At 40.8% G+C, this 25,806-nt stretch overlaps 1 long non-coding RNA gene across 2 annotated transcripts; it reads right to left on the bottom strand.

Annotated features, from left to right (window-relative positions):
* Positions 1 to 4,200: 4,200 nt before the first annotated feature.
* On the bottom strand, positions 4,201 to 13,680 carry LOC122192984. Of its 2 annotated transcripts, XR_006182763.1 has the most exons (4): positions 13,538 to 13,680; positions 6,097 to 6,286; positions 5,387 to 5,509; positions 4,201 to 5,290 (listed from the first exon to the last, which is right to left on the bottom strand). It is a non-coding gene; the product is annotated as an uncharacterized LOC122192984 (long non-coding RNA). The 2 variants fall into 2 exon arrangements; XR_006182761.1 differs by having other exon boundaries at positions 4,201 to 5,509.
* Between the last annotated feature and the right edge of the window lie 12,126 nt (positions 13,681 to 25,806).

Raw genomic sequence — 25,806 nt, 5'->3', positions numbered from 1 at the left:
ATGGGGTACAAGTTCGCACTGTTTTAAAACTAGACAGAAACATGAGAAAAGATGTATCTGGCAAGCTGAAAAGTGAAAAACTGTAGTTCTTTCCATTCTTCCGTGGCCTTTCAAAGCAGCTCTTTCTACCCCAGGCACCCTTGGAAAATAAAAGAAAAAGGAAGTAAAGTTTAGTTTTTATCCTCTAAAGAAAGCTGGGAGATTTCTGATCTCACATATCCTCTCCTCTTTTTGCATGAGCAAACCTTGATACATCAGCCTCCACAGCTACCAGAGAAGGAACAGGACAAGGAAGGCAAGACAGTGTAAGTCGTTCCTGGAGGTCATGCAGTGAGGTTGCCTAGTGTAGAGGCAATAGAGGAACCACAGAAGTCTTAGAGACATTTAAAGGAATGGCATGTTTCTGAGAATCAGGACAGTGAAGAAGCAATTGCACTTTAAAGAAAACCTATGTACTGGTAAGTGAGCTAAAATCAAAAGAAGTTCAATCCAGATATGCTAGATTTTCTGCACCTGCTCATAACTCATATATCCAAATGTGTGTAATGCCACATTACAATGCACCTGACCAATCCATATTCGATTTTTCATGTGCAAATTCTCGTTTCTTCTTTCTCAAAGCGTTGTTACACAGTTAAGCAAAAACAACATTTTCCAACCTCTAGTGTGCAACTTTTTGCATTAAATTATACTGCCATCAATTATTAAATGAAGATTGTCATTAAATATTACAGTGAATAATATTATCAATATTGTATCTGTCACAGATGAAAAACTTACATATATGGATGAATGTAACCTGTTCATTGGTTTATGAACCCAGAGTTCCCTTGATAGTACTGCTGATGACACAACACTCTCAAATGTTGGATTTTGTATATGATACATGTGAAAGATGAGCAAAAACAGATGTAGCCAGACAGCTCACTTTGGTTATATACATGAGGAAGCTTTACAGAGCAAGTTCATTTAGCTAAGGCTGGCAATAATTTATGCTGAATAAATTGCCTCTATGTCTGTTTCAGACAGCAGCAACATAGAAAAATGTGAACTTTTTTGTTACATCAACTCATTTTGAGCCAAATTATACTGCTTTTTAAGTACCCACTACTGCAAACATAGAAGACACGTGGATTTAGATATTAGCACCTTCTAAATGTTGGCTCAATAAAAGCTGTTTAGCAGTTAAACATGGAAGCTGTTATCAGCTTCACAGAGGAGTAATCCTTCCAAATTTTTGGAAATGAGAGTTCTGATCTGATGTATACTTCAATCTTATTAAGAAACTATATTTGCTAGGCCACAATTCAATCAACTCCAGCTCCAACACTATCACAATCCATACATGATTGCGGAAGCCATAAAATAGGAACTTTGCATGAATTCTTCAGCTGTAAGTGGAGAAAAGTGTCCCTTCCAGGCCATATTCTTAACTCCAGCAAAATACAGATAAAAGAGAATACCTAATCGCACTGCATTACCTTGGAAATATGGTTAAAAAGAAAGATGTTAGACTTCATTCTATGAAGTATCTTTCTTTTTTTTTCCCAGTAATGTCATCAAAAACTATAATAGACACTGTTGCATTTATTGATTCTGTATTTTTCTCTGTCCACTAGATTTTAAAATGGAAATAGTAAGACTGAAAATAAAAAAAAACCTAAATGGACATAGTTTAAATCTGATTTGAGATACTTTTTCCTATGGTATTAAATTTGTAAGTTTTAAATATATCTTATTTTCAATCTTTTTCTTGCCTCTTGAAAATAATGTCAGTTCAATTTCTCCCTCTATTACTGCTATCAGTCCAAAACTCACTTCTCTGTTTTTTCACATTGTCATCGCTATAGACACAATGTTTTCTTAGTCTGACTGTCTAGAACAGCCTGTTTCTCTGCTTTCAAACTTATGTCTCTTGAAATCTCATTTGCACAAATATCTCTGCTGTTAATTTTTCTTAGCTTAGCTCTACCACTGCTGCTTATTTTCAGTTTGAGCTTAATACAGTCTTAATGAAGTCAATGAGAAGTCTTCCCTTTGACTTGAACTGGAGCATGTAAATCCATGTCAAAAACTTGGGGATCATTTGTGCCTTCGAACACACTGAGTTAATGAGTGAAAGTCAGTAACTTCACAGCTGAGATGCCAGCTTAGAGATTTCTTGTCCTCAGCAAGTCATCATTTTAGGGTCCCAGTCTTCATCACCATTAGGCAACATACTAGTTTATCATTGCTATAAAAAGGCAGAGTGAGTAAAATTATTTTAGATATACCTAAGCAGCTGTCTGAAAATCTAAGGCACTTTAGTAACAGAGTGCTAATAAGAGCGTTTTTCATGCAATCAATAATTTATTAACAGTTGGCTGCCAGTCTCACACTTGTTCTACTAATTTGCTCCAATCCATGCACATTCTGTGGATCAGGGCCAGGACAGAAAAAAAAAAAAAAAAAAAAAAAAAAAAAAACCAAGAAAATCAACAACAAAAAAAACACAACGCACCAATGCTCATCCCTCTTGTATCCTCTCCTCTGTCCACTCTGACTGATCAAGCTCTTCTCTTTGCTGAGAACCAGTGCTCACAGTGTGGCTAAGAAAATGATTCAGTCCTGAAAGTCACCATGTGATTAAATGAAACAAAGGGCTGACCTCTCCAGCAGCGGCAGCAGCAACACCATCCACTCTTGAAATGTCTAAAAGGCAAATGCATTAGTATGTTCAGCCACCATGCTTGCTAATGACTAGACATTTTCGAACATATGGGATCATTATTCCAGCATATCATCAGTGAACTTTCCAGAAAAGCTAATTAAAGGGCCCTTTAAATGCTTACAACAAAGTTGGGTTTTATCATAGCTCCTCACTTGCATTTGAAGAATTAGCAGTTTTCATCTCTCCTGCTCTCACCACCTTTCTGTTCCCGGTGATCACTAAAGATGAGCAAAGCTAATTAAACAGATCTTTAATTTTTTCATCATAACTTACTTTTGCTTTTATTTCCTACATATAAAGATCTCATTTCCCACTGACACAAAAAGGATTTAGAATGCACTGTGGTCAGTAGAAGATGGCTCATCTTCTAAGATACCTTCTTTCCTGTATGTCCCTTTTATAACTGCTTCTATTCTTTAATGGTTATGGCAAATGACATTAAAAGGTAATTTATAGATCACAGGAAATAAAGGCCAATCCAATATCTCCTAACAAGGGGTAAATTCTCCGGGCAACTTTTCATGCAGATCAGAATAACTTGCTAAGAAATGCATAGATGACCAAAAACTCCTGCAAGACTGAACACGGAGGCAAACTTCTTCACTTCTTTGGGAGGCAATTTTGCTTTTAGGGATGTATCTTCTCAAGTAAAAAAGAAAGAGCTAGCAAACATGAGGCAGGTGAAAAACTATTATCTCCTTCACAAATGCAAATCTGGTACAACTCAGAAGAGAAAAAAAAAAAACCTCAGGATTTAAAACATGAATGAATGTTCAATGAATGAATAGCCAGTGCTATGATATCCAAGTCCATAGAAAATCTTACAATGCAACCCTGGGCTATTGAAATAAATGAACCCATCGATGGTAACTTGTGTCTTCACTGTTGGGTGTATAATGCCTGATAACTTCAACAGAAGCACACACATGGTTCTCCAGATTATTGGATGCACAGAAAGACATAGGGATGGGCTACACAGTAAAGCAAGTGCACCTTCCTGAAGATGCTCTCAGGGGAAACGACTACCAGGGTATGTGATAAATAAAAATTCTTCTTTGGAAGTCAAAAAGCCAGCTACATTATTCTGAAAGTTCTGTAAGCATGTTTTGATGGGCATTTTATATGCCACTGAGCACTTTCTGTAACATGCACGACTTCACATGGCTATTCAGTGTCATATAGCAAACCCCAAATTAAGATCTGAACTTCATTGTACAAAGAAGAGATTTTAAGCATTAGATTTCCCACAGCGTCAATGCCAACTATTATTTGTAAAAGACTTATTAGTTGGGGCACATGAAAAAAAAAAAAAAAAAGACAAAACAATGGCTGAATCAGAGGGCAAAGGTTCTCAGTGGAATCTTCCTTCCTCAAAGGGTTGCTGGACAAGCCCAGTGCAAGCTCTGCAGTAGAAAGCATTTGGATATAGCACAGGTACCAGTATGTGACTGGAGAAGTCATGAGGGTAGCAAACAATGTGTTGGTTTTTTTTTATTTTATTTTGTCTTATCATCTTCCCCTCCCCCATCTAAAACACAGAAAGAAATAGCATCCACAGGTCCTTTAGCCCAGCTCAGCCCTTCAGATCACTCCTCATGCTACAGTTAGAAGGACCACCTCCATGTCCCTGGCATCATGCTTAGGCCCACCTGGCCATTCACACCAAAAAAATGCCTCTAATGATGATGTACATGGTTAAGTACATTAATACCTGCATCCTGTGACACAAACCACGCAGTGACACAGTACATGGAGCTGGGGAGGGAGAGCAGCTCAGGCAGAGCAACACACAGTGTCACCTCAAACTGGAACCAGCACCACCTGTGGGGCTGTGCTAATGAGCGAGCACTGCTGTGAAGCAGCTTCTCAACAGCGGAGAAAGAGAAAACAACAGGAACGCTGCCTCCCAGAGTGCTGAGCAGTGTATGTAATGCTTGTCCTCATCCTTCAGCTATCAGGAGAGAGATGGCTCAGATGTATTGCAGCCGGATCATCATCATCAGGTTTTAAAGTGGTAATAGCTTTGAATGGGTATCTTGAAAAATAAATAACCATTAAAATACAAAAATCTAAACATTTGAGGAAATAAAACAATGACAACCCAGCTGGTCATTTAACCAGTACAATCTCTCTAGATTTTGACTTTTTATAAAAGCAATATAAAAGTCTGGGACCTTAATCCTCCTGACAATACATATTTAAAACCAGAGGAGAAGCACTCTTTTCTGTAGTAACACAATTTATACGAGCAGTCCTATGCACATGATGAAATGTTTGTGGAATTGGAGACTAAACTTGTTAAAAAGAATCTGAAACGACAGCACACGTGCACCAGAAGATTCCATACGTATTGCATCCCATGGAATAAACATCCCTGTGTGGAGCTGCAATGCAGAAAGCTGTGCCTGGCAGATGGCAAGGAGATGGAACGCAGCTCCCCCCACCCCCTGAATGCACCGCCTGCTGAAACAACAGCTCCTGTGTCCTCTTTGCTTCCACTTCCAGCAAGCACCATCGCCAGAGAGAAATGTCAGCGTCCTCCTCCTCAGAAAAAGTCCTAGCTGCAGGTCAGAAGATGTTCTGGAAGGAAGTCAGGATGAGTTTTGTGCTGGCAGAAAGCAAACGCAAGGGAGCAAAAGCCCTTCCTCCTTTGCCTGATTTGTGTCCTTTTCCTACCTCAGTCCCATCTGCTGTGGCTTGCTCTGTCTCCTTCTCCCACCAGGCTCATGGCAGAAAAAGTGCAGGAGGTCTTCAGGTGAGATGGCGCTGCTGTGTGCTTGCCCAGTGCCCTTCAGGTCCCTGCAATGTAAGCCATGTATATGCGTGTGGCACTAGAGATGTACAGCAGGTCAAAATATTCTGTTGTCCCTAAGTATCAAAGTACTACCTATTTGTAATGGGTCATCTAATGAATAAACCAGAGCAACACTGTAGAGTGTCCTTACGGATATCATGACAGAAAAAGGCATATAGAAAAATACAGAATTCCTCAACTCCACATCTGGATAAACGAATAAATTCACAGACTCAGCAGTCAGAAAAGACATAATCAAGTAAAATTATTTTCTTTGTGGATTGTTATACATTTCTCTGACCTGTCAAACATCAAATACCTGCTGTTTTCTGAAAAGTAATAAGTGTGGATCCCGATAGGGAGGGATATTAAAACCTCTATTACTTTACAACGATTTGTGTATAATATGACTTTGCCTCCCAGACCAGAGGATTTCTTTCCCCAGGAAATGGAAGCATGGTGTTTTGTAATTACCCAGCCCATATCAACATTGGTTTGGGTAGCTCAATGTTTTTGTAGTTTTCAGAGCAGACTTTATCCAAATTCAAAGTTTCTTCAACTTCCTTGACCAAATGTTGCCTAAAGTACATACCCAGCTGCACCTCTTCACCAAGGCAGTGAGACTTCTGGCATGCAGCTGCTCCACCTCTCTGTGTCACTCAGCCCAGAGGACACAGGAACAAAGCAGCCCCAAGCAGTCAGGCAGCACACACACTGCCCTCCAAACCACAGCAAGCGAAGACTTGAGTAAATTTTACACAAAGGAATTGCAGTAACAAAGTCTGAAAGGTAAACAAACATAAGGAGAAATAAATGAAATAAATACTGGCAAATAGCCTGATAGCTCAGTTCACAGGTCAGGTGAGTAACAGCGTGCCCTCATGGAGTTAGCCCTACGTACAATCCACACGAAGCTTCTCACGTCACTGAGCACACACTAGCCAATTAAATATTCATTTGAAAATTTAATGACGGCTTAAAGTATTGGAGCTAATCCAACTCACTCCACCTGAGGACCGTGCTCACTAACTGCCTGGAAAAGCGGAGACAATTTCAAGTAACAGGAAACACTGGTCCATCACTTGATTGTGAGCGCTGGGGAGAACGCAATGTCTGCAACCTCACAGAGACCAGGATATCTTTCTTTAGTTGCTTTTTTATCTGAAAGCTCAAGATTGAGACGCTCACATTTCAGTGCTTATAGGAGCACTGCCACAGGCATGCCTCAGGGCTCAGCTGAGATCCTCAAGGAGAGGCACTTGGTTCCATTTGGGATGCTTGGCAATAGGAGGGCTCCAAAAGGGGCTGCTCTCTGTGGAGGGCTCAAGTCCCAGAGCATTTCTGTCAGGCCACTTCAACCTCCAGACTGTGAGGAGTGTCATTACCCCTTCACATGCATCATCCCATACACTTGCCTGCCAGGGTCTACTCTGGAAAGCAGCTTAAAAACAGAAATATCATTGTGCTCTCAGGAGTAGGTTTGGTGAAAGAGATATTAAAACAGTAGCAGTAAAGAATGAAATCCACATTGTTTAATGTTGTTTTTCTGGCAAAATTATCAGGCAGTCACAAGAACTTGTGAACCATGAGCCCTCCTACCCCTTTGGGATTGCATACGAGGAAGAAATTGAGAAGGTGGGAAAAGCCTTGAGGAGTTCTACAATGTGAGAGGCTAGATATTGTAATCAGGATGCTGTTTTTTAAAATCTATCTATTAAACTAAAAATACGAGCACATGAACTTACAGAAAAATACTTGGCTCAACTTATATTCTACTTATTTTGAAAAGAAAAATTCTTTCTCTGAAGTAACCTTAACACTTACAAAAAATATTGTGTTTTGCATAGATATTTTTATATCATGGCAGGACAGAAAAGAGATACAGACTCTCACTAGGATTTATATGCTGCTTGGAGCCCAGTATGTTCTGGGCTGGCAGATAGGGCACACACTGTAAGAAACAGGGCAATTAGGATTACATTAATTAGATGTGAAGACTTGGTGATAATGAATTCAGTGACTCCTGGTCATAATTTCACCAAAAGGGCCTTAAATTATCACAATTACCATGAACGATGAGATCTCTCCTCTTTCTGGCTAGCCATCATTTCTGTCATCCTTATTCCTCTTACAAGCAAAACTAAAAATCTTTTTCATAATTTTTCCTGAGTCTTCCAGCAAGGATCTCAAGCAGCTAAGGACAGAAATTGCATTCAAAGAGCCTTAGCACTGCCACCACTGCCCAGTGATGCCCTGGAAACTGCCATGAAGAAACAAAGGTATGTGAAAACAGGGGTCTTGATGTCCCATGCCTCCCAAGAACCATGCAATTACTCTGTGTATGCATATCTGTATGTTCATATACTGATTTAGATAACACCTAGTCCAGCAAGTACGTTGGTGGGATGTTTTGATCACCAGCAATTCCAATATCTGTTCACAGTCCAGCATGCCCCTAAATCCACATCATGAGAGAGAATGGACAATCAGAAAGGAAAATTCGTATCAAAGACTTTGCTCTACCTCAGACCCTACTGTGGCTAAATAAAGCTGCTCTCTATATGTGGAAGTGTGAGAGTCAGGGAGTTACATATGAGAAGCAGATATTGGCAGGAACAGAGCTATTCCATAAGGTTGCTGATGGAGGCTTTCAATTGTTCACTTTTTGGGTGTAGTTTTCTTTTGTTGTTGGTTTTTTGTTGTGTTTGGGGGGGGCCCCCCCATTAAAGAGAGTTCCAAGGAGTTCATTCAAAGGAAAAAAACGAGGAACAGTGATTCTCAAAATTGAGTACACAGTGAACACATACATATTTTCAAAAGCACAAGTGAAAGACTGAATGCAATCAAGTAGAGGTGGAGGCGCTGCTTTGATGAACCATGGCACTGATTGAGTTCTCAGTTTAACATCACTTCCATAAGGATTTCATGGAGAAATTACGCTCACAAGTACATCCAAAACAACTATCTCATTCATCTGCCTGTCTTCTGATCAATTCCCCTTCTTTCAAGTGAGGCCTTTTTTTTTTTCTTGATTTGTTCAATAGAGAATGACCTACATAGCCAACAGTAAAATCAAATGGAGATTAAACTTATTGTTAATGATGCGAAGGCCAAATTATTGTTTAACTTTTAAATGTGAACAATACTTGGTTCCAAATCTCATTTAATCTTCATGGATATCAATTATGTTTCGTCATTTCTAGACTTGTGAAAATTTCATTCCTCCAAATGAGTTCAATAACTAACCCTCTTAAAAAAAAAAAACACCAAATCTATTCAGATTTTTTCAGTATAGATTATGAAAACATTAGTTCAATGGGATTTATATGGCCTATTTGACGTTCTATTCTCTTTAGTTGGATTTGAGATATTATTCAAAGCTGGGGCTCTTTCCAAATGCTAAAATATTTGTCCCTTAAATAAATCACCACATATGTGAAAAGATCAGACATGGGTACATCTTTTATATAGTAGCTGTTCATTTACAACACTCTTAGTTATGCATTATATTATCATTTTCCACAGCATGCAGTTCATTGCTGTGGATGACACTGCAATGTTACAATGCAAAGACACCCCTAGGAAAAAAATACAAATGTTTATCACCAAGTAGTCAGGTATGAGAAGAGTGAATCCATCAAAGTAAGGAAATAGCAGAGAAGAATGAATGGATCCAAGTCTTGGAGAGGCAGCTTGTCTCTTGAAGAAGGCACTCCATGAGAGCGCCTTACCATCCAGGCCCCATTTGCAAGGTACAAGGAGGATCAGATTGTTTTAGATGACTATGTTCCCACCTAACAGCTGGCACAATGCCTCAACATGGTGGTAGGCAAGAATCATAAAATCACCAAGGTTGAGAAAGACCTCCAAGATCATCCAGTCCAACTGCCCACCTATCACCACCATTTCCCCACTAAACCAAATACAAATACATATGGGGTGAGGTTTACACTCTGCCCAGACTGATGCTGCCTCTCACTCTCTCTGTCCTTACAAGGGCAGAAAGCCTGTAGCCCTACCAGACCCAGGGCCAGTCCCTGCCAGCACTGCTGTGCCTGAATTACCCATTGAACACTGCACAATCACACCAGCTTCGGCAGCCTCCATCCTCACTTGTTCCTGGTTCTGGATTTGCCTCCCAGCCTTTGGCTGGGATTGACTCCCCAGCACAGCTGTGGAGCTGAATTCCCATCCCTGACACACAGCCTGTTTTTAGGACTGCACCATGGCCCCAGCTGGTGCAGTGGGGTGATGACTGCTTTTTTCCATCCACAGCTTCAACGAGCAGCCTTGAGCAAATAGCCTGTGCAGCAGCTGTGCAGCCTGAACCCTTCTCAGGGGATAGGTTTTAATTTCCCTAGTCCCTCTTCATTCCAGCCTCTTGGGTTTTATTTGGGTGGAGTTTTATTTCAGCCTAAATGTCTAAATTTGTTGCCTGAGACATAGGTGCAACCTGAGCCCCTTCCTGTATTATGTATTTGGTCTGCTGACCACAAACACAATAGATTTCGCAGTCTTAAGGGCCACCTGTTGAAAGTGTCTAAATTTGCTCCCCCTTTGTGCAGTGCCTCCCACCTGCCTTCCAGCCTGTGACTCTCCCAGCCACTCACCCAGTGTGCTGGCCTGCAATCATCGCCGCGCTGAACCAATTCAGCATCTTGAAAAGCTAATTAACTTCATAAAAAATTCATATAGGCATGCAAATACTGTGGCCCAGATAAATAATTAACTAAACTCTTCCACACCAGCACTAGCGTGCTCCAAGGCTGCCCTCTCTTGCCAGGCCTGATCAACAATTATGCAAGGCACGTGATGTGGACTGCATTTGATGATTCTCTTCAAGGTGTAAACCTACACGGCAGCTTAATAAACAACATACATTGCACAGTCAACATTGATTTACACATCTTCTGAAGAGATGATGCATGAAATGATCAGAAAAGTCAATAATGCAGGCAAAATGTATGGGCTCGAGATAAGTAACAGAAAACAAAAATCAATGCCTTCCAGCTATTACCATCATGAAGTAGAGTTCATAATAGATAACATTAAGTTTGAACAAGTTGCATCATTCCAATACCTGCAATCAGCTGTCACTTCTGACAATAATTGCCAAAATGGTATTCATATACATACATGTTAGCTCTAGCTCTGATGTTAAATGCATTTAAAGGAGCAATCAGAGGAAACAATCTGACGAGCCAGATTTTTTTTTTTATTCTGACATTTAAAAAAAAAGAAGACTGTGGAGCCTGTTGATCATGACCTGCATTACCACATACACGCAAATAGGGCACTGAAGAAAGCCCATTTTTTTCCTGCAGACATACTGAAAGAAGTGTCAGAGAAGGATCTGAGGCAGTTGATGTCATTGGCACTATTATACTATATATTGTCACTAGCCCAGAGGGATGAAATTCATCAGAACAAGGCAGCTGCACTATCAGAGCACCTGAACAACAATGACTTAGTCACACAATGTGGGCAGTGATACACCTTGGCTTTGTGTCCAGAGCTCTACGTGGCACCTATCATATGACTCCACAGCAAGGATTCGGATAGCCCCAGGATGCAATCAATGAGAAGGCAACATAAGAGAGCTCTGGCCACTGAGGGCTTGTCAGCACAGGGAAGCTATTGTGAAACATGTGAGGGTGTGAGTGTGGAGCACAATGTGGAAGCTGATAGTCTGAGATAGAGCAAATTCACATAAGGACGTTTGAGTGGATGATACAATTTCTATATGGAGAGCTGGAGTTTAACATCTATATCACAATAGCCTTCAAACCTCCTTTTGAAAGTCTTTCTCATGGTATTACAGCAATGGTGCACGTAACTCATGCTGCTAAGCAAAATCAGGAGGAGTTGCCTCTGGAGCACAGGAGAGGCTGCCAAGCACTGCTTGGGCTGTTTGCAGAGCAGCCACCCTGCATGTTGCACAAAGTCTGGCAGTGGCAAACACAGCTCCTTCCCTCCAGCCAGCAGGATGAATATGGCTTTGGCTGTTCATGATCTGGCTTTGGCCAATTGATAACTATTCAATGGCTGTGAAAAATACATTGGTGCTATCAATCCAGCTTCTAACAGAGCCGAAAAAACACAGAAAAATACAACAGACGGAAGTGATGGTGCCCCTTTTGTGAGCAGCAAGGCATGGAGATAGAGGTGCGTTCCTCCTTCCTGCAAGGCAGAGCAAAGGTAGTGCCTCACCAGGAGGTGGTGGTGTGGGAATTAAATCACTATACCGCATCCATGCTCCTTCCCCTAGCCCGGGGAAACACCCTGAGCTGCAGAGTCACAGCTGGATAGCCATCCCAACAAAGCCATTTTCTAATGGCTTGGATCTGACCCGCAGATGAAAAGATGGTTTCAGCTGAGCTCTGCTTTGATTTTCAGGGACCCATTCATCTCCCAGAACTAAAATTCAAGATCATAAAGCACAAACCCACACAAGCCAAAACCAATCAGTACTTCCCCAAATCCCTGCAAAGCCGAACCATTCAGAGCTGCCCTGCTTTGCCAATAATAGTAACAAGTAACACTATGCTCAGACTGTAATTTTTCATATCCAGTGTGCTGTTGTCATATGATTTACTGTGCTAGCACTGAGAGCCATTGCCCAAGCCCCCTGTCTGCACTCCTCCTGATTTACTTAAATCTTTCTACTTTTATCAGCCACAGGGAATGGGGACACTTACATGTAACAACTGACAATTTGAACAGAAAATACAGAGAAAAGCTGTGTAAAGCAAGTGGCTGAGATTATAGCTGTTGACTTCTAATATTATTTGACAGATGAGACTGCTGCAATTATCCTCTGCTCATGGGTTCCATTACTGGAACAAGAAGCGCACAAAATAAGGGCAATTTCCCAAACAATATATAGGGCCACTTAACTTTGTCAAGAGCCATTTCTGCAAGTGAAGTCCTCCCTGGTTAGAGATACAACGATAATGTGCTGGCAACTTCATATGAGCATTTAGTGCATTCCACGTTAACTGCCTTTTCAGTTGCTCTTTTCCTGCTCTGTTTGAACCAAATAGGATATTATTTCTAAAGGTATTTGTTTAAAGAATAACATTGTGCTTACTGCTGTTCCCCCTCTCAGGGGCCTTTCTTTCTCTCTCAAGGCATTTCAGAGAGTTTGTGGCACATGAGATCAGTCTCAGTTTCTGCCCAGTCCTGTAATCCCCCACATCATCCCCACCCCATGACCCATCTCCACCCACTGGCAGGAAAGGCACCAACCCCATAGCAAACTTTTTGCTTCTTCCTCCTTGTCCTCCATTTTTCTTTGCTTGCTGTATTCCAGAGAGTTTCTCCAAGTCCCCCCTGTCCCCATCCTTCTGCCACCTTCCTCTCCTGGCCACTTTGTGATAGAGAAAGCCCCCACAGTACTGGCAGCCAGAAGCAGCCAGAAGGCCAAGCTGTTCTTCAGCTGCGAAGAAGATACTTTAGTCCTGGAAAAAGCAATTCTCTCATAAAGGCCATTTTGTATGCCCAAAAGCAAACAAGTAATATCCAGCAGATGTATGTCAGCACGTAAACGGTTCTCAGAAAACAGGTGCAGATTCAGATTTCCTTAAAGTAATACAAAGCAAAGGCAATTGTCCTATAAAGACTTTCTGTGCCAAATTCAGCCACTATATCCAGTCACGGGAGCATGAAAGAAGGAACATCAGTCCTGCTTGAAGTTCACACCTCAACACAAACTTAGCAACACAATCACTAGTGACATCTCTATAATATATTTTTAAGGTTGCCCCATTATTTTGACTTAAGGAGCTATTTATAGATCAGAAGGAGCTTACTTCTCCAGGAGGAAAGAAAGAAAGAAAAAAAGCAATGAAAGCAATGAATTTTCCAAAAGCAAATGTGAAAAGAAAAAAAAAAAAAAAAAAAAGAAAAGAAAACAGAAAAAAAAAAGAAGGAATAACCTGTGGCCTAGGCAGCAGTTCTTAATTCTTCCCTCCAATGTGACATGCATAGAACTAGAGTGTAGAAAAGAATTTTTTTCAGTACCATTCACCAACCTCTCATCAGCACTGCAACACCTTCTCTCAAATGTGGTTGAAACCTGCTGCTGCAGACCCAAGCATGAGAAGCCCCATAGGAGATCACTCACAAATGCAGGTGCTTTGGGTTCAGCTCAAGTTTCTGCTTGAGCTCAGCTGGTGCTGATTCCCCACCTTGGAAGACATTGATTGTTTAAGGGAGGGTTTTTTTTGTCCCCTTCAATGGAATTCTGAAAGCTCTCATCCAGGAAACAGATATGGCTTTTTTTTTTTTTTTTTTTTTGTCTATAGTATTTCTGAACACTTGGTTTCGTCACTACCCTGTTGCACTGTGTTTTCTAGTTCAGCAGAGAGCTGGCAACATGAAGAAGGACAAATCTTGACCACAAACAGTAGTGTGAAGTTTCTCTCCATGTCTAGCAGCATAACATCATAGGGAGGAGAGCTGGTGAGGGAAAAAACGCAACCACCTTCTAAGCCAGCAATAGGGAAAGAGTCAGATCCACCTTTCCCAAAACAAAATCCCCCTTTTTTTTTTTTTGCCAGGATGCTCTGACTGAAAACATCTTTCAAGTTGTGTATGCAAAATGCCTTCACATGTCTGGAATAGGGGCACAGTAATTTCTGACACGTGTCGATGAAGTGAATAAGATTTGTATCTATATCAAAGGAGAGAAAATGAATGCCCAAAGTCAACGCAAGAGAGAAAAGATGAGATCATTCAAATGTCAAAGTTATAGACCCTAATATCCTCCAGATTACACCCTTTTCCCATTGTTAGAATTACTAATTCATGGTATTCCTTACTTAGCACAGCTAGGTGCTCATCAGGATGCAGAGACCTATATATATATCTGTTCTGTTATTTCTGAGATTTTCATCCTTGATTTTCCTCCCTTCACCACAGCAATATATTTTTCCAAGAGATGAGGTGGCTTTTTCCTGGAAAGCGACCTTTGCTGGAGGGCAGGCAGATGGTGGCAGCCATGCACAAGCCCAGTTCTCCTCCTTGACCATGTGTCATTCAAAATTCTTGAAGATCTCTGTGCTGGAGATCCCAAGTCTCCTTCTGAATCTAGGGCACTGGTAACACGAAGCCCTGCTGAAGGCACCTGTGTGTGACGTGGGCCTGCCAAGGACCCTGCCTCATCCCAGGGACACAGCCATAGCTGAGTCTTTCTATGTAACTGCAAAAATTTGGGCTTCAGGGTTTTTTTGTTTGTGTTTTGTTGGGTTTTTTTTTGTTTTTTTTTTTTTGTTTGTTTTTTAATTATTATCATTATTATTATTTCTTGTTCTGAAATCTTGTGGTTTTTTTAATCAAGGATCTCCTGACAAAGGCAACTCCAGTACTGCAAAACCTACCCTCTGCTCTTCCATAGGCAGTGATTAGATGTCTTTTTGCTTTTTCTCTTCAAAAAAAGGAAAAAGAAAAAAAATCAAAAAAGAAAAGGGACATGATTTAAAACTAAAATAGAACCAAGCGTATTGTACAAAGGATTATTTCAAGTAATTCTCCTTGAAACTGTAACAAAGGAATGTTTCCTGGGGATTAAATGGACTGTCAGGTAATCAGAAAAGTTGTTTTAGGTTTTCCTCAGGAAGAAAAGAAGCATTTTGGATGGATTTTGTTTCTGGTGCTTTGTGACACTTTACAGCTTATTCCCTCATGTCACACCAGTTTATTTCATTATTCATAAACATGCTGAATGCCAAAATGATCTGAGAAGCTATGGGGCTCTTACACGTTCAGCCAATAAGCCTTTTTTCTCCCCTTCCTATTGCAAATGCAAGGACCCAGCTCTCTTGCTATTCTTCCATGGGGATTTTTTTTAACCATTGCTCATCCTTCCACCTCTCTTTATTATGGGGGTCAATTCCTGATATATTACACAATATGCAGGACTCTAAGATTGCTTTGGAGCAGGTAGCACATTTGAGAGGGAATTAATTTGTCCTCAGAGTCAAAGTGCAGGGACCCAGCATTCAATGAATCCTTGTGAGTGCCCTTGTGTGCACTCTGGGTGCAGTCCTTATTGCTGTACCAGGTACCTGGGGGCTGACACTAAAACCTGTTCTCATCACCAGTCCAAGGAGCCCCCCCAGCCAATGTCTGGGCCTGCTTTCCTCTCTTCTGCTTTGCTTGTTGCTACAGGGGACAGGCTGCCCTTCAGCACCAAACTATTTCCAACCTAGGGGCTCCTCATCAACCTGACTCATCATGCTCCAGGTGCCATAAAATGCGCCAGGTCTTCCTGCCACCAACATTCCTTACAAATAGTGGCTTCTCAAGTACTCCCCTCCGTTGGCCTTTGAGGGGGCTGGTGAGACAGCCTGGGGTGCAGATGTCCCCACACCCAGCACACCATGTCCAGCTCCACATCTTTTTTATGCCAAGGGGAAGGCCTCCCCTCCCTCCTGAAGCAACCAGCTGCAAAGGAGTGTGCAGCAGAAGCAGGAGATCAGGGCTGAAGGGATGAGGTGTGGGAGAAGTTGGTGGCTTCTCTGTGGCACCGAGGGCATCTGGTCCCTGTCACTGCATTGGCCAGCAGCTCCAACATCCTTCTGGACTATTCTCTGCTATGAGTGCCTAAGCAGCAAATGGCACCCACACCCATCTGCACCTAAGCAGCCAGTTTCTCCTGCAGCAGACAATCCTTGCTGCTGAAGATGTGTGGGAGATTGGTGTTTAAATAACACTATGACTGTGTAGAATGGAGGGAAGGATGGCTTCAGGTACCATGCTGCCTGGTACGACAAATCTCATTTTGTGGTGCCAGCCCAGGAACCCCAGTGTTGGTCTCCATGCTACAAACCACCTCCACCTCCTGCAGGCTCACAAGATGAAGCTCTCCACAATGCACATTTTGCTGGGCCTGCTTCAATCTGGAACGGTCATACCTTCTGATGTGTCTTAATTTTATTTCTAAGAAATGGAAAGATTTGACTCTGCTAATGGCCCTGGAAAACGATTTCTTCTTTTTTTTTTCTTTTTACTGTTTTAATCTTAGAAAAGGGTTTTCTTTTCCATGAACTGCTTCTTTCTAAAAGAATTTTGTTTCCAATTATTCAGACACCTGCTGCTGTCCCAGCAGCCTTGCTGACAGCAGCTAACCCTCTCGGGCTAAGAAGCCGAAGGAAACAAAGCACAGAACAATGTTGTACAGGAAAAACAGTACACACACCAGAAAGCGAGAGAGCACAGCAGCAACTGTGTTATTAGTCTGACATCACAAGGGCCCGCTTGTTTGTTTGCTTTCTGCTTTTACATCCTGATGCTCTCTCTTGTGGTGCCACATGTTGAATTTTTCTTGATTAAGTTGAGACTTTTATTATACAGTGCCCCCAGCAGAATTACAGAGGGGAAGGAGAAAACCCAACCACATATGGCAAAGGCAGTGACACAGATACTGAATTCCTCCAGCTTGCAATGACAGGCAGTACAAATAAAACTCTTTTGTACCTGCTCTAAGACATAGCATGTGCCTGCCCATCTCAGCAAATATACCTTGGAAAAAATGGAAAGCTGGATCAGAGATGCACAGAGAAGGAAATTTTAGCACTGTCAATGCAAGTTTCTTCAGACAAGATGTGTGAGTTCCAAAGCTGTGAGATGATGATTGTGTGTAGGAAAAATAATAATAATTTTTGATTGTTATAAATTATTATTTTTATGACAGCACCTCATAGACCTCTCCAAGTCTGTACTTTTAAAAACAATAGTGGTCATCCAGGCTCCCCTTCGTTCACTGAATGGAATTGACCCTCCTGGACAGAGCACAGGACTACATTTTTCAGGCCCATTTCCCTCCTCACAATGAAGGCCACATTTTGGCCAGGTCAGAACAACCTCTTGACAGCATCAAATCCATGATGGCAGGATTTTCTTACTCAGAAATAGCCTTCAAGCAGACCTGTAAACTCTGTTCAAGTTTGCTTTATGTTGCTGGAGTAGCACAAAACAGTTCTAGCATCTGGCCTCAGGGGTTCAATCAGTTCTGTATGAATACTCATATAATGCAGTTATCATCTGCAAAGCTCATAGCTAAGCGCCTTGCTACCAAGTCTCATGGCTTTGATTTAAGGAGCTCCCAGTAATCTGGGACACTACAATTAACATATTTAATAGAGCGACTAATGGGAAAGAAAGAAGGGGGAAAAATCTGTATACTACAGCTTATGCTGATGCTAGGGTAGGAAAGGAACAAAACCTAGAAGTTTCAAACAACAAAAAAGACATGTAAACTTGCTAGTTTTTCCCTTTATTGTTCACAGTGTAAGAGGAAAAAAAAAAAAAACCCACAAAAATAATTCACAGCTATGAGACTCATTAACCCATATTTTCAAAGTTAACAGAAGAGATTTAAACATTCACAAGCCTACTCATCAAAAGGCAGGTGATCCACGCTGTCTGGACACCAAAGTCTTCCAAAATGGCTCAGGTGGTAGCACACAAATGTTGCACGTTTTTACATCCCTCTATTCCCTACCCACAGAAGACCACAAACTCTTCAGATGGCTTATTGATAGAGCTTAGCAGCAACTAAGGATTTGATAAAAGTATGTGTGGTTATTCCATGTAAGAATATAATAATGAAATGGATCCAGTTTATAAACAGAACATAAAGAAAAGTAGAAGCAATCCCTTAGTTATGAACAAACAACTTTATTGTAATAATAATAAATCAAACACAGCTCTTCTGGTCAGTCAGGCATGTATGCACTGATTTCACTGGGAAAGCACAGCCAGCTTCAGGTGGCTTGGAGAAGCAGCCAACAGTTCATCTGATCAATGGGCAGATAATAACAACTTATTGCATACCATAATGCTGACTTACAGCATTACAGTGCTGTAACAATCACCAGAAAAAAGCTGTAGCAAGACAGCCTTATGACTAAGTACATATTTATCTCTTAGAGTGTCTTTTACATGGTTGTTCAATTATCTCCAAAGCAAGTATTCTAAACCTAAGAAATAGTTTCAAATGATATACAAATCTGTACCTAGATAACCTTGATTCTAATTGAGTTTGCTGTATACTGTATAGTACATAACACATTAATTGCCTATGGTTATTACATCCAGTAAACATAAAACAATGATAAAGCCACTGCAGTAATTTTGGTACCAGATCAGATAAAATGACTCTTTGGGTAAGGTGTCCCAGCAATTTAATCGCATGGGTTTGGTTCATCCCCTTCTGGAGAATGAAAAGCAAGCTGTCCTTAGAGAAGAGGTTAAGCTATGTTCAAATGACAAAGGGAAGCAGTGGTCATTTTTGCTTAAAGCACTTTGGAGTTTTATTCCTTCTAGAAACAATAGAAGAGAGAAGTGATGTTGAGAGATGGCAAGCCTTTAAGGAATTTCCTGCAGTAGAACATGATTTTTCAGTGTTGGCAAGAAACGACATTTGGCAAAGAATTACACAAAATGGAAGGTGATCATATTTCTTTAGCAATGTAATCTACAGAGTTTTTTCCATCAACATAGGTCCAATTTTAGGTGCTTATAGAATCTGTTCATAATCAAACTAGTTAGTGGATTTATTTGTAAATTCAGACAATAACCTAATTGAACAGTAAGAGTAGCATTCATCTGAGCTCACTTTAGCTAAGAGCTAAGCACTTGGGTCAGCTGAGCATCTGGACTCCCTCACAAAGGATAGAAAGAGCAACTCAGCAGTCAGAAGCTGATTTATTCACATGGCATAGGATACTCACTCTAAAGTTGTGCCTGGTACCCGTATGCACATTTGGTTTTTAGACAAGTTAGATGAATCCCATCCCAATTAATTAAGTGTGGATGATAATGTTTCGAATCCTTTGGTAGCAGCATTGGTTGAGTTTTCTTCCCTGCCCTCACAATTCACCCTCATTCCTGCCATTTCCTGTCCCCAGGAAGAGCTGATTATTCCTTTCATTCACACTAGCTTATCTAAGCCAGAGCTATAAAATGATTTGGTCCTGAAGAAACGCTGTTTTCCTATTACCCATCTATTTTTCTATGCACTTCTTGCTGTATTTTTTCTTTTTTTTTTTTTTTTAGATAGCTCATTTTCATCACTCCTGGACACACCATGCATGGGAGCAGAGGCAGCAGCCCCCTGCACAGGGCAGGAACAAGTGGCAGACAGGGTTAGGATCCCCTGTTGAAGGATCCATAACATGAAGCTGCATCCTCATTCTTAAGAGGACACTGCATTGTTGTGTTCATTTACACAGCAAAAAGCTGCATGCCCTACCCAGCACTGCTGGATTAGATCTACAGAATCCTTTTCAGGATAAGGTGCCTCAGTCCTCTGAGCCCCTGCACTATTCCTGTCCTTCCACTGCTCTTCAATCTTTTACAAGTCGTATTATCACTGGGCCAGAGCCACAGACTTTCCTCCATGCTACAAGTCCCCTCTCTGATTGAGAGCAGCAGCCCTGGCAGCAGCGTGTGGTCTTGTCAGATATTACAGAAGGTCTCATCCCAAAACTGTAGAAAAAAGAGCAAAATACCTCCTTGATATCTCACTGGTAACTTCAATAGGCTGATTCCAGGGATGAACTGAGTACAAAGGAAGAGGAAAAAATTAACCAAAGTAGCAACTATATAAATAATTTCTGTACATATACTTAGATGTACACACAAACATACGATGAGATTTTACAACTTAATTTGTTTTTGAATGGCACTGGCCTAGTTCACTGTGGTTGCTATAGTATGAACGTCTCCTGAACAGTAACTGTGCACAGAGAAAATTATGTTCCTTCATGCATCAACATTTTTGAGTTAAGATTCCTCTTTATTCCTAAGACTGTTCATTAGACTCCTTTCAAACTTAGTATCCACTGCCTGTGTATTATATGAATAGTGTTCAGCACAGGGCATTGCTGAATATCTGTCACAAACAACCTAGGAATAAAAGATCAGCATTTCAGTTTATTTTTCCTGCATTTTGTTAAAAAACACACTAGGAATTTTTGAAGAAACCTAATGCATAAATACATATTTTGTCTGATTCAATAACATATACAATTCAAATAACACTGAATTATGAAACCGAGGGGCTGCTGTTTTTCACCGACACTGTAAATAGGAGCAATTTATTTCTTTACCTTGACATTATCCAGAGGGCCAAATCAGACAATGTGATGTAACAGCACTGAGCTTCCTGTCCCACCTTCCACACAGCAAGCACCCAGACATAACTGACCCAACAGGCACAAAATGCTGTTTCTTTAATCTTAACACCACACCTCTTCTGAGCAGTGAGGACAAGAACAGATTGGTATTAGTGATCTCAGCCCTTCTCAGACGGTTGGAAGCTTGGATATCTGAGCTGATGTGCCTAATTAGATACAGCAGTGATTCAGCCGTCAGCTGCGGGTCTGTGGTTTTGCTTCCAGTGTGCATCAGCGTGCTTCGCATCATCCTGTGACTGAGGTGTTTATTCTTCATCACAATTGCTGTTATCTGTCAGAAGTGATACCAGACTGGTTTCCAAAGAAAAGCGTTCCTTCATTTATTTATTTGGAAGTACTTTCATCGGTGGGCACAAGGTATCTTGGACTGAATGTTATTCTGGTGGAAGGTAATAGTCTGTAAATCTCAATGTATTCCAGCCCTGGAAATTTTTGCCCAGCTTTCCAGAAGTGTCACAGTGGAGTGTTTATGCATGTCACTCGGCTGCCATGCCCACTCACTCTGCTCAGTGACAGAAGAAGCTCCGTTGCAGCAGTTGCAGACTTGTGAATGCTTACCTGCCAGGAACTGGATGAGATCTTTTTTTTTTTTGTTAGGTGAAATGACTTTCTGTAGCTAGCAGCATGAACTAGAGATGAACTGCTACTCTAGAGAGGAAAGTTTCTGTATGTCATTAACCTTGTCACCCTCTGTTGACACAGCAGAGAATGTAAGCAAAAAAAGATCTCCCGACACGAGAAAAAACTCAATGCACAGTGTTTTCTCAGGCTTTATTGTTAGTAGATTACAACAGCAAGAATATCCTTTCGCCATCAAGTTTCAAAAGTTTGAAAGTGATTATGTTTCTAGGTTTGAAATTACAACAGTCCAGAGCTAAGAATCTAGGAGCGAGACCTTCAGATGGGGAGAAAAAGCACAGCTCTGCTGAAGCCTGAGAATAGCACCTATTTCTGTCAGCTGAAGATATTGTTCTCAATATCAAAGCATATTATCACTACTGCTTACCTGCCAATTGCTACATTTAGTAGTCTGTTTTCCATTGCAGTAGTAAATCCTTACGAGGAGATAGAAAATGCAACCCTTCACTGTTGATGTTTTCAACTCCAATAGGAAATGTATATGGCCCAGAACTCAGCTCTTTGTGAATAAAAAGACTTTTAATTCATCTTTAAGGAAACAATTAGAGATCATCCAAAGCATATAAATTAACCAGATTTTCCTTTCCCTCTAGCAAAGCTATTACATATCTCTTTTCTTTTTCTTCCAGGTTGGCTTCTATTTTCTCTCAGGTGCAACTGCAGTTTCCTGAGGCAATGAACTGATAAAGAATCAGCAACATCTGGAGTTATCAGCACTTCTGCCAAATAAAATGAACACATCTGAAGAGGGCAGTTTCTCAGAATGAAAAGAGATGTGATGACTAATAAGGAAATGCAATTTACCAAAAATACCTCATTTAATCTTTTCTTAAATGTATCAGCCTTGCAAGTCTCCTCTATCCCCCAAAAGTCTACTCAGATTATGCAGAAGCAAAATTTGTTGAGAAAATTCTTGTTTGTCAGTTTAGTTAGCTATTGGGAGGTGAATGCATGTTTACAGATTGCTTGCTAGCATCTGATAAACTGTAGATTCCCCATCTGAGTTAACAGCCCTCACTTTATTTTCATCAACAGAAAGAAACAGGTAAGGTAGGAGTCATTTCACTCCTAAACAAACACTAAATAGCTCAGCTGAACTGCTAAGCATTTCCTTAAAAGCAGTAGTTTCTCTCCTTTAACTCAAAAGCATAGGTTAGCAGGGGACCATCATCTATGTACTAGAGAAGTTATTTCTTTCCCTAAAACAACTTTTCTTTGAGGTCCTTAATGAAGAGGTGCTGTGAACATTAGCATTTACTAATATGTCAGGTATATTCAGCTTAACTTTCTCGTCCCTATTTCCAAGACCTTAGTCTTATTCTTCTTTCCCGCACTATTTCTTCTTGTCCCCACTAAAATCCCACTCTCTAGGATTCCCTCCAAAAAATCATTCCTATTTGGTTGGCTACATTGTTCCTGACTTCATGTGCTCACAGCTCTAGCAAACACAGTTACCGGAACCATTCATGTGCACACCTTTCTTAAATAGAAATTAAAGGATTTTATCATTTACAGGTTGTCCTGTCCTAACTTTCATAATCATCTCAGTGAATATGGACTAGGCTCATCCCCCCTAACCATGATCACTTGGACGAGAGACCTACATTAGGTTTGTAGACACGCAAGTCACTGAGAAAACAGGTCCCTTCACCAGGGCTTTCATACCTTTCACAGTTTTAATTTCCCATGAAGATATCCGTTTAGTTCACTAGCTACATAAAAGAAAGCCTAAGTGGCAGTATATCTTATTTTGGGATATCCATTATGCATCAAAGGATAGACAGAGTGAAGCTGAGCTTGTATCTTTTCCTTCCATATGAATACATCTTAAAATTATCTGAATACTTGGAAATAATAAATACAGACAATGATAGAGGCATGTAATTTTTATTTCCTTCAGGGCAATGTATCTTCTCTGAGGCCTACTCTGAGGCATTAAGTTTGATTATTCTTCAGCCTCTATTGATGTTAAGGAGAGTGCAGCATTTGACAACATCAGGCCTGTTGCCAGTACTGATGAACCTCCCAGTTTCAATGCAAAGAAGGAAAATAGATATGTATATATGATAATGGGTTTGAAAAGAAAAATAAAACTGGGCTTTATTCAATTAATAAAAGCCTCCACTATCACACTTCTATTAATACAGAAGTCAAGAGATGTTGCAAATCTGGATATTTGCACTGAAGTGCTACTTTCTTAGTGCTGTTGTTTCTCCTCAAAAGTAATGAAACCATGGCACTTTCCTTTCCTGTCCTTTCCTAATAAAAGAAGGGGACAGCCCAGCATGAAAACATGAGCAGTGCCAGGAGTTTCCTCTCTCCTGGTGGCTGCAGGATGACGGATGCTAAGACCAAGGCAGGTTATCCCTCAAGGCAGAAGGGATTCATAGCAAGATAGCTGGTCTTCAGATGGCTTCCACAGGGAGTAAGCTTGACACCACCTGCTTAGGAGACTAACACAAAGCAACATCAGTAGTCAAGCCATCTTGGAGCAAATTTCTAATTGGAAGACAAACCATTAACTGTTTTCCTCTTCATATTTTTGTCAGTTGAGGGATACATGAGGAAATCACGTGAGCCATTTTGTGTGATTTGCATAAACTTAGAGAAGCATGTGGCTAGAGTCTTACAGTCTTCTCGTATCATTAGAATTTTCTGTTTAAATTCAGCATTTTGCTAGGCTCATGGAACAAGTGAGAGGCCTGTCCTGTTGCTAATTTGAGGTCCGCCTGTTCCCTGTGACTGCAAACAAATCTGTAGCTTACTGGATAAAGTGTCGCTTTTGTATTTCAAAAATAGTCAGCACAAATCCAATTAAAGATGTTTCTTTTCTTTCAAATATTATATTGTTCTGAGTGTTTCTGTGTAAGCAGGCAACCCTGGATTACATTTCTCTCCAGGGGATCCTAAATGTTTATTCAAATCACAGTAGGCAGCATTACAACACTTCCAACTTTTGCCACATGCACTTTGTCTCAACTTGAACTTGGTCAGAAATCTGTCAGACCACAAACTGTAAAAAATAAAAATAAAAATAAAATGAAAGGAAACTGTCTTATTTTTGTTCCTTTTGAGGACATAATTCTATTAACAGTTCTGTATGTCTCATCAATTTAATTACAGATTAATTAATTCTTAGCAGTTTTCTAAAGCCCAGCAAAATATCATCTGACCCAAAATATTTCACAGCAGAGAAAAAAGCCAAGTTAGATAAAGAGAAAATCCGTTCTTTGGAAAAAATGGTGTTTAGAAGAACAGGCAAGAGAGGAAAAAGATCAGCTCTCTCTTTTCTTCAGCAAACACATCTCTGCATGTCTCACTCAGTAGTTTTCACTTTACATTTCTGTACATCATGTCCCAGACTGATTTTAGCCACAAACTGGTAACAGATATTACATCTGTGGATCTGCCATTTGGGGCTTTTCCCTGCTATAAGACATCAGCATCAAAACAGTCAGATATAGCCATATCCACAGCTTGAAATGCCATATCTAGCTGGATGGTGCTTTGCCATCAGTTTCATGCCACAGTCATGGACTCCTTTCTGAACAGGCACAGAATGCCTGACGCAACTTGAAGCTGCAGCTGAGACAATTTAGTTTGGTTCCAAGGCCGATGGAAGTTGATCAGAAATAGAGAGGTCTACATTAGAAAGAAACCAAACAAGCAAGCTTTGGCAAAGTGTACATTTGTTTTTGCCCAAGACAACAATAGAGTTTGCACCCTTTTCTGTGAAATCATGTGTTGCTTCTAACAGGCAGGTTGGGACTGCCATCTGCTTATGTTTATATTTTTATAGGGTCTTTTATCACAAGGCTCCAGAACGCTTTACACACTAACACCTTGATTCTCTGTTGCAACAGGAGGCAGGTTTAAATTAAAATAATGTGCTGCTTGTAATCTAGGAATTGAGCTCTTTCATCTCTTGAGTGGAGTTGTTCTAAAGAAGGTACAATAAACCAGAGCCTCAGTATGAAAAATAAATTCCTGACAGAGGGGAAAACAGATAGACTTATAAAAAAGAAGCTACATTTTGTGCGCAGAGCAGAAAATGTTCACAATGTAAAAGAGAAGCGCATCGGTGTCTTTGGTCGTTGATGTGCAGTGGCAGCTCTCTTTTATGAAGAAAAAGAAGCACAGCACTAGCAAGCACCCAGTGCCTTGTACAGCAGGCAATGACTGAGTATCACAGGGAAGTCCGAAGGAAGAGGTTTCCACACAGCAAGCAGCTGTCCTGTGTCAGTGAGGGGGAGCCAGGCAGGATGACAGGCCAGGAGATGCACAAGATGTGACAAGTCCCTCCTGTGCTCCTGAATGCAGGAAGCGGGCATGCAAGGGACAGAAGTTCATCTCTCAGAGCACTTCCACAGGGTGAATGCACTAATTAGTCACACGGCACAGGCCCATACACTCTGCCACAGATACTTCTGTATTGAATCTGCTGATTTCCAGATGTGGCT

Source organism: Lagopus leucura, unplaced genomic scaffold, assembly GCF_019238085.1.
Source record: "Lagopus leucura isolate 7727_CA_CO unplaced genomic scaffold, USGS_WTPT01 Super-Scaffold_73, whole genome shotgun sequence".
NCBI classification, from domain to species: Eukaryota; Metazoa; Chordata; class Aves; order Galliformes; family Phasianidae; genus Lagopus; species Lagopus leucura.
Note: the sequence above shows the minus strand (reverse complement) of the source record. Positions and strands in the feature narration are given on the sequence as shown.